Source organism: Eptatretus burgeri, chromosome 15, assembly GCF_056783735.1.
Source record: "Eptatretus burgeri isolate ZD-2024b chromosome 15, Ebu_testis_v1, whole genome shotgun sequence".
NCBI classification, from domain to species: domain Eukaryota; kingdom Metazoa; phylum Chordata; class Myxini; order Myxiniformes; family Myxinidae; genus Eptatretus; species Eptatretus burgeri.
This window is the reverse complement of record NC_140975.1, coordinates 14,132,111-14,147,941: the sequence shown is the minus strand read 5'-3', so window position 1 is coordinate 14,147,941 and position 15,831 is coordinate 14,132,111. Positions and strand designations below refer to the sequence as shown.

Genomic DNA, 15,831 nt, shown 5'->3' with positions numbered 1-15,831 from the left:
GGACGGATGAGAGAGCTGATTATCTAGAATAATCAGAACGAGCCAAAACTGCGCTCCGCTCGAAGTTTCTGAATTGAGGGTTCGTGAGGACGTCAATATATCCACATGATACGTCCACAAAATATGGCTAAGCGAATTAATATTATAATGTAGTGATTCATGTTGAGACTTCATTTTTGTATTATTGAGGCACACCTGGTAATACAGGTACACATGTAAAAATATAAAATGGTTAAATGGAATATGTTTGTAAAAACATTTCCTTTTCAAGTTCCTCAAACTCTGTGTACACAACCTATTCGTTCCTTCTCTTTTCTGTATTTCTCCGAACAAAGAACACACTTCACGATTTCATTTCTTCTTTGAGAAATACACATTAAAATACATATATATGTACATTATTTAATTATTGTGGATAAAGTTTATAACACACTATATTAAATAAATAATAATCTATATGTGTTCAAGCGTAAGTGCAGTTTGGTTTAAATATTTATTTGTTGGTTGTTCGAACATCCTCGATATCGTTCAGGATCCACCCCCTTATAGGAGGAGATTATGGAACGTTCTGATTGGATTGGAAGTGAATTGTCCACAAGTACTCTTGGTGTTACCGGGAGTGTTTGATATCAGGATCTGGAACTCGGTGCTGGTTCATAGTCTCTGACCTCAGGTACCAATCTCATATCAGCACCAACTCGAGGATCTGATTTTCCCTCCTGACAATGATCTTTCTCATTTATCCCACTCTGATGACAATGATCTCAGGATTTTTGTTAACTGGTAAGTTATTTCTTGCATGTCTTGCTTTCATCTACAACACCCACACTTGTTAAAACATTCATTTTGTTTGAAAGAAGAGCTGAGTCTTTAATTGAGAACAAGGTATCCTCAAAGTGTGTGGATATACCAATCATTAAAAAGTGTATAACCCTGGCCATATATTTATGACATCACAATTGTGACAGAATTTCAACTCCTCCCCCATTCCCTCCCTTCCCAATCCCCAATCTTTACCTCTTTTCATCCACTCTTTCCACCGTTCCCCGTCCCGATGTCCTCCCATCTCTCATCTTGACATTCGAATTCTTCCTTCTGTTTTGTACCTGAAGCCCTCTCCAATGCTCACACACCCAACGACCACATACATCATAAATAGATGGCCCACAGCATACGGTTTTAGATCAAACTTCCAAAACTTTCTCCTCAGAAAAATAATCTGGTTGCTGTGCTGAAGTTTTCACTATTTGTGAATTCTGAACATTTTGAAGAGATTTCATGATGATGATGATGATGATGATGATGTCGATGACGATGACGTTGATGTTGACGAAGATAATGATGATGATAATAATGATAACGACAATGATGATGATGATAAGGATAATAATGATGATTATAATGATGATGATACCAATAATGATGATTATAATTATGATACCAATAATGATGATGATAACAATAATGATGAGGATGATAAGGATGATGAGGATGGTTATGATAATGATGATGATAATGATGATTAATGATGATAATGATGATGATAATGATCATGACGATTATGATCATGATGATGGTGGTGATGATGATAATGATAATGATGAGGATGCCAATGATAAGGATGCTGATAATGATGATGATCATGATAATGATGAGGATGATGATAAGGATGATGATGATGTGCTACACAGACTCGTTACATAATGTTGGTTATGTCGAAGAAGTTGATTGGCAACGGTTATCCTGGGTGGTTTGCCATTGCCTTCCCAACAGTCAATTCGGGTGGGAATTTGTAATTTGTTCATGGTGCCGGTGATAACTCACCTCCTTTTCAAGGAGGACACCGTGGGGTCCTTTTTGTTTTGTATACCTTGTCGTGGCTCGAATGAGAGCTAACGCACAATTCACAGCAAGGGGGGCATGAGACAAGAGGGGCGGGAGTGGGAAGAACAAAACATTGGGGAACAGAGACATTAGGAGATCTATGGAAGGGAGAGGGATGGGGTGGGGAACATGGGGAATAGAAGATGGACATTCCAGGGACTTTCAGGAAGGAAAGCAGGGAATTTGAAGGCGGTGGGTTTGGGGTGGATTAACGGGGTTAGAAAAGATCGAGGATTTGCATGGGGGATTTGCATTTGCACGATAAGATAAGTTTACGTTTATAAACTAATTGTGGAAGATGGGAATCTCAGTTTAACTGTGATCATTGATACATATGGGATTGACAAAGCAGATAAACACATTGATGAATCAATCTGCTAGTTTAACACCGGGATGACACAGTTTACACCTTGGTCGGGATTCAAACCCAGGAGAAAAGAGAATTGCAAAGTTCTGGACCAGTGATTCCCAAACCTTTTTGTTCAGGAACCAAAATGTTAAATCATTTTTGCCTCGTGACCCAAATGGTTGTTTGAGAAAACGCTTTCGACGCGAAAACCCACCTTCAAAAACCAAGATTTTTTGGAGGGTTTTTCAAGTTGAGGACGTGACAATGGGTTTGGGAACTCTGACTATAAACTATCCTAACCTTACACAATTTACATTTACCAACCATTAAACTCCTAAACATATTTTTATTTTAGAATTATCATCCATTCATTCACTGTCATTGTTTGTACAGTTTATACATAATGTGCATAGTCTGTGATTATTATTGTAACTGATATTGTTGTTTACATTTCCCACAGAATCACGAATCCTGGACACGGATAACTGCACAATTGAGAAAAAAGATGGAGGGATTAAAATAGAACTTTGTGCACAACGAGAGGTGATCGGTGTGCGGGGCGAAGATGTGATTCTTCCCTGTCAGTTTAATCACAGTTATCTAAACATCCTCGAAGATCTACGTTTGTTGTTATCCAAAGATAAAAGGACAAAAGGAACCCCCTCAAAACAGAATGTAGTTTATAACAGTTCATCAAACGAGCCAAGAGAAGATTTCAAAGAGAGGATCGAACCTGTTGGTAACGTTAGTTCAGGCGATGGGACGGTGAGGATCAGTCATCTGAGGATGGAGGATCAGGGATGGTACCCATGTCGGTTTGAATGGACAAAAACAAATGGAAAAAAGATGGATTTACAGTCAGGGAAGAGAAAGAAACAAATCTTCAGGTCGATGGTAATTTCACAAAGAATGTTTCACATTATAATCACAATATGGTTGATTATCATTTGTATTGTAAAATAATGAATAAAAAAATAAAAAAAGTTTATAATGTGAACTTGAACAGTGAGTTTATACATGAACAGTGAGTACCAGAGGATTGTGGAGTTGTAAATATTACATCTTTCTTTAATAAAATGATCAGGAGAGGAATCAGAGAACGACAGACTCGTTAGTTTATCTTCAATGTCGGGAAGAGGTTGGAGAGGTTAATTAGGGATTGGATGTGGAACCATTTATATAAATATTAACATTAAAGATAATAAACATGGATTTATCAAAGGGAGGTCATATTTAATTAATTTATTGGAGTTATCTTAAGCAATTTCTGATTGGGTAGTTGGGTTAAGTGAAGTTGATGTAGATCATGTAGATTTTCACAAGGAATTTGATAAGGTTCCAAATAAAAGGCTCTTCGATGAGGGCATGGGAAGCTATTTTGTGATTGGAACCAATTTGGAATTTCTGGATTAAAAACAAGAGGAAGATATTAATCCAGGATTATAAATGCATTTCAGGAACCATTATTTATTTATATGCATTTTACCATTTCCACCGACATAGAACCTTGATAAAAAAAAACACTTTCTTCTTCTTCCTAATTTACATCAATGATTTGGACAGTGTGGTAAAGAGTTTGTTTTCCAAATTTGTGGATAACACAAAGTTTAGAGGGAAGGTTGATAGCCGATAGTGGGGAAATCAGATTCAGGAAGATCTGGATACTTTAATGGATTGGGAAAATGATTGGCAGATACACTTTAAAAGAACGAAATGTAAGGTGTTGAGGATGTATGAAAATAATCAAAATGGCGATGACACGATGCAAGAGGGAGAAACTATCAGAGACAAACGTTTTGTGTTTTTTTGTATACATTGGCGAGGCTCGTATGAGAGCTAGCGCACAACACACAACAAGGGGGGCAAGAGATAGGAGGGGTGGGAGAGGGAAGGAAAAAAGTGGGGAACAGTGATATTTGGGAATCTGTGAAAGGGAGAGGGATGGGGGTGGGCAACATGGGGTGAACAAAATGCACACCACAGGGACTTTCAGGACCATACATGACAGGGACTTTCAGGAGGAAAGTGGGGAATTTGAAGGAGGTGGGTTTGGGGTGGATTAGCGGAGGTAGAAAAGATTGAGGTTTTGGATGGGGGGGGGGATAACAGATGGTGGTGAACAGCAGTTTTGAAGATCTAGAGGGAAGAATGGGATTGAAGAGAGTGAGGGAGTTTATTCCAAAGGTGGAAAAGAAGAGGAATGAGAGAGTGAAGGTGAGCAGTGATTCGTGATTTTGATAGTTTTACCAGAAGAGGTTTGCTGGCAGACCTTGAGCGCGCTACTGAAATATGGGGCTGACATATCACAGGCAGAGCAAGGGGGTGGGGGAGTCCAGAGAGGAGACTGTAGAAGATAAAAAGACCAGAGACCTGCCCGTGGTGAGAGAGTGAGAGACCCAAAGACTCAGCCTCAACGCGGGAGATACCAATGATCCTAAATGCCTTGGTTTCCACAGCCTGAAGCCGAGAAAGGTGAGAGGTGGGAGCACCAGCCCAGAGAGGAGAGCAGTACTACATGAGGCTGTGGATGAAAGCTTTGTCTGTGGTCAGGAGTTTCCATGTTATTTTAAATAAAATAATTATGATATTGTTCGCAGTTTCAGAGTTTGCTCGCTGGGGTGAATGAAGGGTTTTCTTGGAAACGACACTCACGCTCCGACCCTAAATCCAACAGATCACTGATAATTGCACCTGACCTGGTGCACATACTCATGAAATATCCATAACAAAGGGTTTCTTACACGGTGGATGAAACTCTCCAGAGACCTGCTTTTCCATACCCATTGCAATATCATATGACAATCAAATTTGAAATAATATTCCTTTCTTTATTATATGGTGTTGCATGTCATGGTAAGTGTATATATCGTGTACCACAGTGTATGATGTACAAACCTGATCATGTGATCCCACAGTGCGCCCAAAGATCCTGAACATCTCGAGTGAGTTCGTGAACTCCAGCAACACCTGGAAACTGTTCTGTGAGGCCGAGGGCAAGCCGGAACCAAACATCACCTGGTGGAACCCTCAAGGACTCCTTCTGAATGCAAGCCAAATGTTAGTTGATAAAATGTATCCAAACAAAACACAAAATATCAAAAGTCGTTTGATCATCACAAACGATCTGCTTGAAGGGAAGTACAAGTGCCTGGTACAGAACAAACACGGAGCGGATCACAAGTTTGTGTACTTCAAACAAAATGCACAAAAGGTCTCCTGGACTGTAGTTCTGTGGTCAACTCTCCTCTGCCTTGTTCTTCTTGTTCTTCTCACTCTTGGATTCTTTATCTCCAAGAAGAAATACAAAAACCAAGGTGAAAGAAAGATCTGAATCCACATTTTTCATGACAAATCTGCACGTTTTTTTAACTATTATATTTCATTCTGTTACAAATATTATATCAAAGCATATCATATTGTTCATATTACATCACATCATTTATATGTCATATCGTACTTTAACATTATGTTACATCTCCTGTGGTTATGAAAGCAAGTCCAGCAAATACTTCATCCCTTCCTCCGCTACATCCCCAATTCCCTTCTCTTCACTACCACCGCAATCCCCACCCCCACCTTCCGAGTACAAGAACCCTCTAATAAGTCACACATTAAGTTTGCACTGGGTTCATCAAGATTCTATCGCTTGTTCAAATCAAACAATCAATCAGTCTATGATGAGAACATTTCGTGTTGATGTTTCCAGATTGACGTCATTATCTTCTTGCCACCTGTGTTTAGTTGGACACCAACCATCAAAACCAAGTTCCTTTTCCAAACCATAACTGTTTCACCTGTAACTCACGAACTGTAAAGGATATACATTTTCACAAATTTAGTTTTCTATTCCAGGATGAAAGTGTCAGTTACCTTCTTTGGTCTTCACCTAATTTTATGGCTAATTGTGGTGATTGTTATTACCACCATCACTCAGGATCACCCAGACCTTTAAAATGTCATTTTCACTGTTGAAGCCGAATTGACATTATTTATTGCACAAGGATTATCAATATTATATTATCCTCCAAGTCATAACCCCACCCGACCCCTCTGACCCCCATTAAAGGGTTTTTTCTGATCAAGTCTCATGCCTAGCTTGAAACACTCTGGGTGGGTTTCCATTCCCTTCCTAGCAGGGTAATGTGGAATTTGTCTCGGACACACAATGGCGGATTATCTTCAAAACTCCCCGTGAGATATTTGAAGTCCGCAAGGGAATGATATAATGTTAGATTTTAATATCGGGTGTTAAACAGAGATAAATATAGTGTGTGACTGTGAATTGTCATCATTTATCGATTTTGATTTGTGATTAACTGTTGTGATTTATTTCAGGAACTTCACCTCTGCAGAATCCTGTAAGTACCATTCATTCCATAGTTACAGCACTGCTTCGGTTATTCTTTATCAGGGCTCTCGACACTTTCTCAAATACCTGTATGCTGAATAATAAATGCATGTTTCAAACCCTTGATATGAATTGGTGTAAATTCTAAAATGTTATGGTGAGTGGACATTACATTTTAATCATTCACTCCATCAGGTTTGAGTCATTGTCACAATAGTTTATGCTATTAAATTACTTTCTCGAGCATTTTTTTTCTACACCTACACCTTCACCCCATTCAAAAGCAGTCAGAAAAACAAATTGGATACTTTTACACCACCACTAATGGTGGTGAGGTCAGAGGCCACTTGATTTGTTGAAGAAGTTAGTTTTCTCAATTTTAGGTATTTATTATTCATATGCAACAACAAAGCACGACCATTCTATTCAGCGTAACTGCTCTTCCTTTGATAGCCATCCCAACTAAGAACATTCCCACGAACACCCCGAGTATAACCACCAAGTTTCAACTCATTTCTTCCCACAAACAAACAGACATGCAGGTTTCAATGCATTCCCCACATCTATGATGATTATAGTTTTCATTATAGAATAACACATATGATTGGCATCTTTTAGAATTATGTGTGCAACATCTGGGAGATTGATTTATTGTTTTGCAATAGCATCCACTTTTCAAGATGTTCTGTCCAGTGATGCACCACATGTATGATAATTCACTCACATCTTCTGAAAAGTCTCCATTTTAGGGAAAAAAAAGAAAAAAATTTAAGTTGGAGATGGCCATCCCAATTTTGGAGAACGTCAGCATGCACACCCGAAGCACAACCACCACTTTGCAAATTATTTCATCCAGTGGGTTTGAAGTGCATAAAATATGGAGAATGCATGTAAATTAGCCAAAGGTTGACGATTCTCTCAGGTTTACATGCAGAGATCCAATTAGAACAGTGTAAACCGCTGGGACTTGTAATACGCTCTCCCACCGGGAGCGACGCTACACAAAACACATTTAAATGGACAAATTGCATCCAAACCCCCACGACTATTAATTTTTTTAATGTGTAAAACTGTCCTGGGTGCAACTGAAGTACAACCACTAAATTTCAGCTCATTCTGTCCATCCGTTTCAGACTGCATACAAACCCACACCACACATAACCCCACGCCAAATTATGTATACTACTAGACGATCCGGGAACCTGTTGGGTTCCCATTGTGATAGCGGTTGATGAAAAAAATAATTACAAGAAAAAAACAAAAAGATAGCTCCAGCGAACTATACCGGTGAGATTGTTTGCAATGATCAAATATTCGCGAAGAGTACTCGACTGAATCGGGAATTTATTTTTTAATAATTTTTTTCGTTGCCCGATTTGAACGAAACTTGTTACTGCACACCACAGGAGAATGGTGAGTAGGGTAGGCTGGAAAATTTTGCACTATCTTGTGCCGTTTTGGCTGTATTTTGGGAATATATATATATATATATATTAGCCTGGTGTTGGCACAGTGGTTCGGGCAGCGGCTTGGGATCCAAAAGGTCCTGAGTTCAAGCCCCGTTGGGCCACTGAATTAATGCACCAGGGGGTTGACTCAGCCTGTCATCCTTCCGAGGTCGGCAAAATGAGTACCATTGTACTGGGCCGGTGTATACCCCGGTTAAAATAGGTGTACCATATCCCTGTGTCATAAGAGGCGACCAGGGTTGCGTCAGGAAGGGCATCCGGCATAAAACATGTGCCAAATCACTATGCGGATCATACGGATGATCCGCTGTGGCGACCCCTAACGGGAGCAGCCGAAAGAAGAAGAAGAAGATATATATATATATATATATATATATATATATATATATATATATATATATATATATATATATATATATATATATATATATATATATATATATATATATATATATATATATATATATATACACAAGATGAAAGTTTTAGTAATATCTCGATGATCATCTATTTTTTTAATAAACGGGATCGCCAATCAATGATAATTGAACCCTTTAAGTTCAAGTTGAAGCCCTCCATCACCACCTGCAGTAGCTGTTGTTGTTGCTTTCTGCTCAACTAATTTGCCGAGCGAGTTTCATTTTGTTCACCAATGTAAAAGCCCTGTCACACCTTGACGATTTAGCCAGCGTATGCCAACGTATGAAAAATTTGGCGAATACGTTGGCACACGTTGAATACGTTATGGGTAAGTTTTGTGTACGTTAAGAGCACGCTGAAGCATGCTGAAGCACGCTGGCATACGTCGTAGTACGCCGAGCTCGTCGACAAATTTTAAGCATGCTCAAAAATTTTCGATGTGCTTAGCGTATGACTCACATGTTCCACATATGCTGGCCATAAGTTGTAGGCACGTTATGCGATCGTTGACACATGTCGACACATGTTACTTGTAAGTTACTCATAAGTCGAAATATGTCGAGGTAATGTCTAGCGTACCCGAAACTTATTTCTAACCTATGTGTAACGTGCTTTGAACCTTTGTGTAACGTATCGCAAACGCATATTGACGTATGTAGACATATTTGACATCTTCCAGACGACCACAGAACTTACTGAACGTGTTTCTAACTTACAGTTTCTAACTTTCTAACTTATAATGGCGTATTGGCAGCGTTTAGGGGAATTGGTATTCAAAAATGGGCTTCACAGGAGGAACCCGTCAGTGTTTCAGACTCCATGGTGAGTAGATGTCCATGTCAGTAGTATCAGTAGTTGTAGTAGGTGAGCGTGTCAGTAGTAGTAATAGTAGGTCCATGTCAGTAGTAGTAGGTGAGCGTGATGCGGAGGGTGTGGGTGATGATGGATCCTCCTTGCGTCCGTGTCCACGGCCACGGCCAGGAGACTTCCTTGCAGCATTCTTCGAAGTTTTCTTCGGCATGACGGTGATGTTGACACTTCGATATCTCGTGCAGTTATGATTTTAATCGTCGAGCGGCAGCCTTTTAATAGGCTACGCCACGTAATCGTCGGCGATTTGCTGCCGCGCGCTATGCATAAGTTAGACTATCGTTGGGCATAGGTTGTGAACGCCGACAACACGCAAAGCATTCGTTGGTATAAGTTATGTATAAGTTCTCGAAACGTTCTGTGTACGTTACTAATACGTTATGCATACGTTCAACTAGTTATGAATACGCCCAAAACTGAAAAAAACATAAATCGTTCAGCGTACGCCAGCGTTTTAGATACATTTTGATACGTTGCCATACGCTGGCTAAAACGTCAAGGTGTGACAGGGCCCTAAGGTAGGCACTTGGCCCAGTTTAAGAGTGACAGATTTGGAAGCGGAAGTCTGGCGAACTGCAACTGTGCCCAATGAGCCGATCAGAAAACGTGTAATATACCGATACCCTCTGAACCCAGCAAACTCTGCAGTTTGAGATCACATTTTGACAGCAATCGATTATAGTGACAAATATCAATTCATATGCAACCTGATATGACAAGAATCGGGAGAAGTCGAAGTTCATTAAATTACGGTTGCAAAAATGCAAAATATTTTTTTTTTCGTTAATCAACTATAAATGTATGAGGTGTGTGTGTGTGTGTGTGTGTGTGTGTGTGTGTGTGTGTGTGTGTGTGTGTGTGTGTGTGTGTGTGTGTGTGTGTGTGTGTGTGTGTGTGTGTGTGTGTGTGTGTGTGTGTGTGTGTGGGTGTGTGTGTGTGCATGCGTGCATGCGTGTGTGTCATACTTTTTGTGTCTATTAATTACGTAGTCTCTTCATTAATTATGAACAATTGGAATGTACATTTTGACTGATTAGACTACTGAGACCCCTTCAACCTTTAAAGACCCTTCAAGTCCCTGACGACCCAAAAGACCCGAAAGACCCAGATGACCCAAAATACCCTTAAAACCCCGAGGACCCAAAAGACACCGAGGACCCACAAGGCCCCAAAGACCCAGATGACCCAAAAGACCATAAGGACCCAAAATACCCTGAAGATCCAAAAGACCCAGATGACCCAAAAGTGACCGAGGACCCAGAAGACTCTGAAAACCCAAAAGACTCTGAGGACCCAAAAGACCCAGATGACCCAAAAAGTCCGCAATGACTCAAAAGCCCTCAAGTCCCCAAAAACCCAGAGGAATCATAAGACCCAGATAACCCAGAGAACCCAAAAGTCCCTGAAGATCCCAAAAAACCCTGAAGATGCTAAAGTTCCTGATGCCCCAAAAGACCCAGAGGACCCAAAAGAATCAGAAGACCCAAAAGTTCCCAAGGACACAAAAGACCCAGAAAATCGAAAAAATCCCAAGGACCCAAAAGACCCAGATACCCAAAAAGACCCCAAATAACCAAAAGTCCCCGAGGATACAAAATACCCAGAGCACCCAAAAGACCTGAGAACCCCAAAGATCTGAGGACACAAAAGACCCCAAGGACCTAAAAGAACAAAAATATCCCAAGGACATGAAAGACCCAAAAGTTCCTGAGGGCACAAAAGAACCAGAGGACACAAAAGACCCAAAAGTTCATGAGGACCCAAAAGACCCAAAAGTTCCCAAGGACCCAAAAGACCCAGAAGACCCAAAGACCCTGAGGCCCTTAGAAGACCCAAAAGTTCATCAGAACCCAAAAGACCCAGAGGATCCAAAACATTCAAAAGTCCCAGAGGATCCAAAAGACTCTAAAGACCCATAAGACACTGAGGACCCAAAAAGACCCAGAAAACCTGAAAGACCCAAAGGACCCAAAAGACCCCAAACACCCTGTAGATCCTTTAAGACTCTCCTATAAATGGATGAAGTGTGTGCGTGTGTGTAAGGCATGTTATTTGTGGAGTTCCACGAGAGCATTCTGATGTGGAATTTGAAACACAAAAATGATCATTATGACCTCCTGAGTTGATTAGGCCAATTAACTACAAAAAATCCATTAGAATTCCCATGTTTTAAACACACGCCATGTTAAGGTATACCAAGCAGCTTAATATATCATTCTACCACGGCATGGCATTCCGATTACAAAATAAACTAGAAGGGCACTCAGTAGACTGCATACCTCTGTCATGTAATGCCTGATCCACGAGAATATTTTGGGCACAATGCATTTTTGAAATATCATGCTATGTGTCGTTGTTGGCCCCCTCTCTCTCAATGCTGAAGAATCACTTGAAAAATTAAATAATTATCGTATCCAGATCCGGAATCAGATCTTCACCAAAATCTAAACAATTCACCATGGTCACACACCCAACCCGCTCACCAAGTTTCATCCGAATCCGTCCACAACTTTTTGAGATATCCCAGACAAACAGACAAACAAACAGACAGCGAGGGATGAAAACCTAACCTCCTTCACCTTCAGCGATGGAGGTAATGATAACATTGCAACAAAGCATATATTAGTTAATACTAATAATATTTACGATAATAACAAGAATAGTAGTATCATATTGCAAAAATAATCACAAACATATCCCCATGCTGTCCCCAAGCACACCTGGGCTTTGTGAAAGGTAATCTAATGCTCAAGCAGTACAGCAGGTGGGTATGCAACAAGGCTGTGAAGACCAATTAAAATTTGGTCCAAGGGACCAACGGGCCCACTCATCTCCGAAAATAGCCGGCTGTACTGCTTTGAAAAGGTGTATGCATACCGGCGGCTGCTTCTCTTTATGGAGAGGCAAGCTTTATCATCTCTTCACTTCTCATTTATTTCCATTGTTTCACTCGGACAAAGGTGGAAGCATGAAATAAAGAGCATTCATATAATTTATGACTTTTAATTTCACATTTGTTCCTGAATTTTTTTACAGAAAGAAGAAGGTGAGGTGACCTATGTCACCCTGAATGAAATCAAGGTTGATTCACGAGCAACAAAATCAGAAAACCATGTTCATTCTTCCCATGATTTCGAGGAAGAAAACTGTGTCTATGCTGTTGTTCAAAAGTAGACATCTTAACCTCCGCCATTGATAGATCAACATGATGACATCCACCCATATATGGCTATGTCGTGCCACCATCATGGATTAATTCTCTGATGCATTCATAAATGTTCATCAACTCTGTTTGATTAATTTTGCTTTGCTTCATTTGGTGTGCTTTCCTCTCCCAATCCAGGATTCAGAATTGAGAAGATAAATTTAAATAATATTTAAAAAGCATTTCTTAAATCTGAGTGTGTAGTTTTGGTACGTAGGTGTTCTTACACAAACTTAGTGTCAGAACATAAGTAAGGCTTCTAGATCAATCATTGTCATTGGATGGAATGGGGCTCAAATATTGTTACATTAAAATATAAGGGCGAAGAAGAATTTTGTCTCTCAAGGGACACTGGGTACTATTGACCAGAGTTGCAGGGCCATACGAAATGGCAGAGTTGAGCTGTTCGGGGAGCTGAGGCATAAAACTGCATGTGTGCTGAAGGTGGTCAAGGAGGCCTATGTGTGAGGAATCTGTGAGGAGGTAGAGCATCACCTGTGGTCAAGTGATTCTCGTCCTGCTTACAGGATAAATCACGCATTGCGTTTGTCCAAACCCATCCCATGGTGTACTACACTTAGAGCGTTGGGTGGTAGGCTCTTGACAGAGGAGTCCCAAGTGCAGGTCCGCTGGGCTGGTTACTTTGAGCGGCTGTACCAAGCTGATCCACCAGCTGTCGTGTTGGAAATGCAGGGGTCTTACTATTCCAATTGCTGACCCTCCAATCAACTGTGGTCCACCTTCGTTTATGGAAACAGGCTGTGGTGAACCGGTTGAAATGGGGTAAAGCTCCAGGGATCTGTGGCGTCATGCTGAACTTCTCAAGGCTGGTGGAAATGCAGTGCTCATGTCATTGCATGCAGTCTGTGCTCTGTCTGGAACACAGGCATCATCCCAACTGATTGGAAGATGGGCCTTGTTGTCCCTCTCTGGAAAGGAAAGAGTGATTGCCAGGACTACAACAACTACCAGGTGATGACGCTGCTCTCAGTGCATGGCAAGGTATTTGCTTGGATAATTATTGATAGGGTTCGCCATCATCTGCTTGAGCACCAGCGTTCAGAGCCGTCAGGCTTTACACCCCAAGAGGTCAACGATGGATCATATCCATGCTCTTCAGGTCCTCACTGAACGTAGACGAGAGTGTCGGCAGGGGCTGCTTGCAGCCTATGTTGATCTCTGCAAAGCATTAAATTCAGTGAATCAGGATGCCCTCTGGAAGATTCCTGGTGTTCGTGGGGTGCCACCAAAACTGATCTGATACTCTAAACAATGCTCTGGAACTGAGAGTGCTGTGAGATGTGGTGATACCATCTCTGACTTATTTTGAGTTGTTACTGGAGTTCATCAGGTGTGTGTACACATATACCCCCCTCCCCCACTTTTCAGACCTTTTGTGGACTGGATTCTGCAGAGGATGTCGGAAAGATCAAGGTGCAGTGCATCATTTAGGAATGTCAAAATCTCTGACCTTGATTTTGCATATGATGCATTTATCTTTGCGGAGACTCTGGATATCACAAAGCTGGCATCTATGGATGGTTAGCAAGAAAGAAGACATTCCTGAAAAATATGCATCTAAAAGCTCATATGGAGCTTGTGAAAAAGAATCAATGATTGATACTGCAGGTATGTGGAGAAAGGTTTTGTGGTCTGATCAGACAAACATTGAAGATTTTGGTATAAATTCAAAGCATAAGTTCTGGTGCAAGACGAACATTGCACATCACCCAGTCAATGCCAACCACACTGTTAAGCAGGGTGGAGACAGCAGCATGTCATGGAGCTGCTATTCATCAGCAGGGACTGGCAAGCTTGTCAAAATAGAAGGGGCAATGGACGATGAAATGTTCAGGAGAGTCATTGATGAAACCTGCTTGAATCAGCCATGAATCTGAAACCGGGTAGGAGATTCACATTGCAGCAGGACAATGATCCGAAGCACAAAGCTCAAGCCATACTGGAGTGGCTGAATGAGAAGAACATGTTCTTGAGTGGCACAGTCAAAGCCCTGACTTGAACTCAATGGAACATTTATGGCAACATTTGAAGATTGCAGTCTATTGATGATCCCCATCAAACTTGGCAGAACTAAAGCAATTTTCACGTGAATAATGGGTAAATATTTCACCATCTCAGGTGTGCAAAGCTGGTAGAGACCAAGCCCAAAGACTCATTGCAGTCATTGCTGCAAAAGTTGCTTCCACCAACTACTGAACGAAGGGGTTGAATACTTTTACAACCAGTGAATTTTGATTTGTACATGCTTTTTGCAAGTATTCTTGACATATAACCTCCTCCAACTATAACAGTGTTTAGTTTGAACTCTTCAATTCTGAATAAAAAAGTACATTTGGAAAAATTGTTTCGACAGAATCCATAATTCATTTAAATGTGGCATTTAGATGTTTGGAGGTGAATACCTTTGCAGGCCACTGTAATACCATCAAGGCAGCTGTGTTAATCCCACAGTAATCACCTGCTGCATTAATCCCTTCCTGCATTTATCATTTATCAAGTTGTTCTGAATGGATAAACACAAAACGCCATTAACCCATAATTGGGGGCAGATTGAATAGAAAAAGGGGGTGAGGGTTAGGATTAGCTCCATGGTCCAGGCTCATGATGCCTGCAGTCTGGATGTGTGTGGACTGCAGTCCACCTTTTGAGGACCCTTGGTCTAGCTTCTGCAAGATCCATCTGAGTTCCATTTGAAAGACTTCCCTTTCACCTGAAAGGCTTCCTTAATTTTGGGAGTTCTTTTCTGAACACCAAAAATATTTATGTCTTCCTAGCTGTTAACTCTTTGTAAAACTCAGGTTCACCCCTTGATAGAATATTCCTCACACATTTGGGGGGGAATTCCAACATGTTCTTTGTATCCCTAATTGGGTGAAAGTTACCTTATTTGATTTGCTTGCAAAGCTCATGTGATGTAAGCCTTCAGCATCGAACGTATCTTAAGCCCCTGTCACACATTGGCGATTTAGCTAGCATATGGCAACGTATAAAAATATATATAAAATGCTGGCGTACACTGAACTATTGAATTTTTTTTCAGTTTTGGGCATATAATAACGTGATGGACGTATGCATAACATATTAGTAACGTACACAGAACGTTTCGATAACTTATACCAACGAATGCTTAGCGTGTTGTCGGCGTTCACAACATATGCCCAACGATAGTCTGACTTATACATAGCGTGCGGCAGCATATCGCCGACGATCACGTGGTGTAGCCCATTAAAAGGCTGCCACTCAACGATTTAAATCATAACCGCAT

The 15,831-nt window shown here is 40.8% G+C and overlaps 1 pseudogene across 1 annotated transcript; it reads left to right on the top strand.

The window, feature by feature from the left end:
* The first annotated feature begins 531 nt into the window (after positions 1-531).
* Positions 532-15,612, top strand: LOC147011569 (nectin-1-like; annotated as a pseudogene). Its single transcript, XR_015051677.1, has 5 exons — positions 532-783; positions 2,694-3,127; positions 5,149-5,547; positions 6,569-6,591; positions 12,377-15,612. The product of XR_015051677.1 is annotated as a nectin-1-like (transcript).
* The last annotated feature ends 219 nt before the right edge of the window (positions 15,613-15,831 follow it).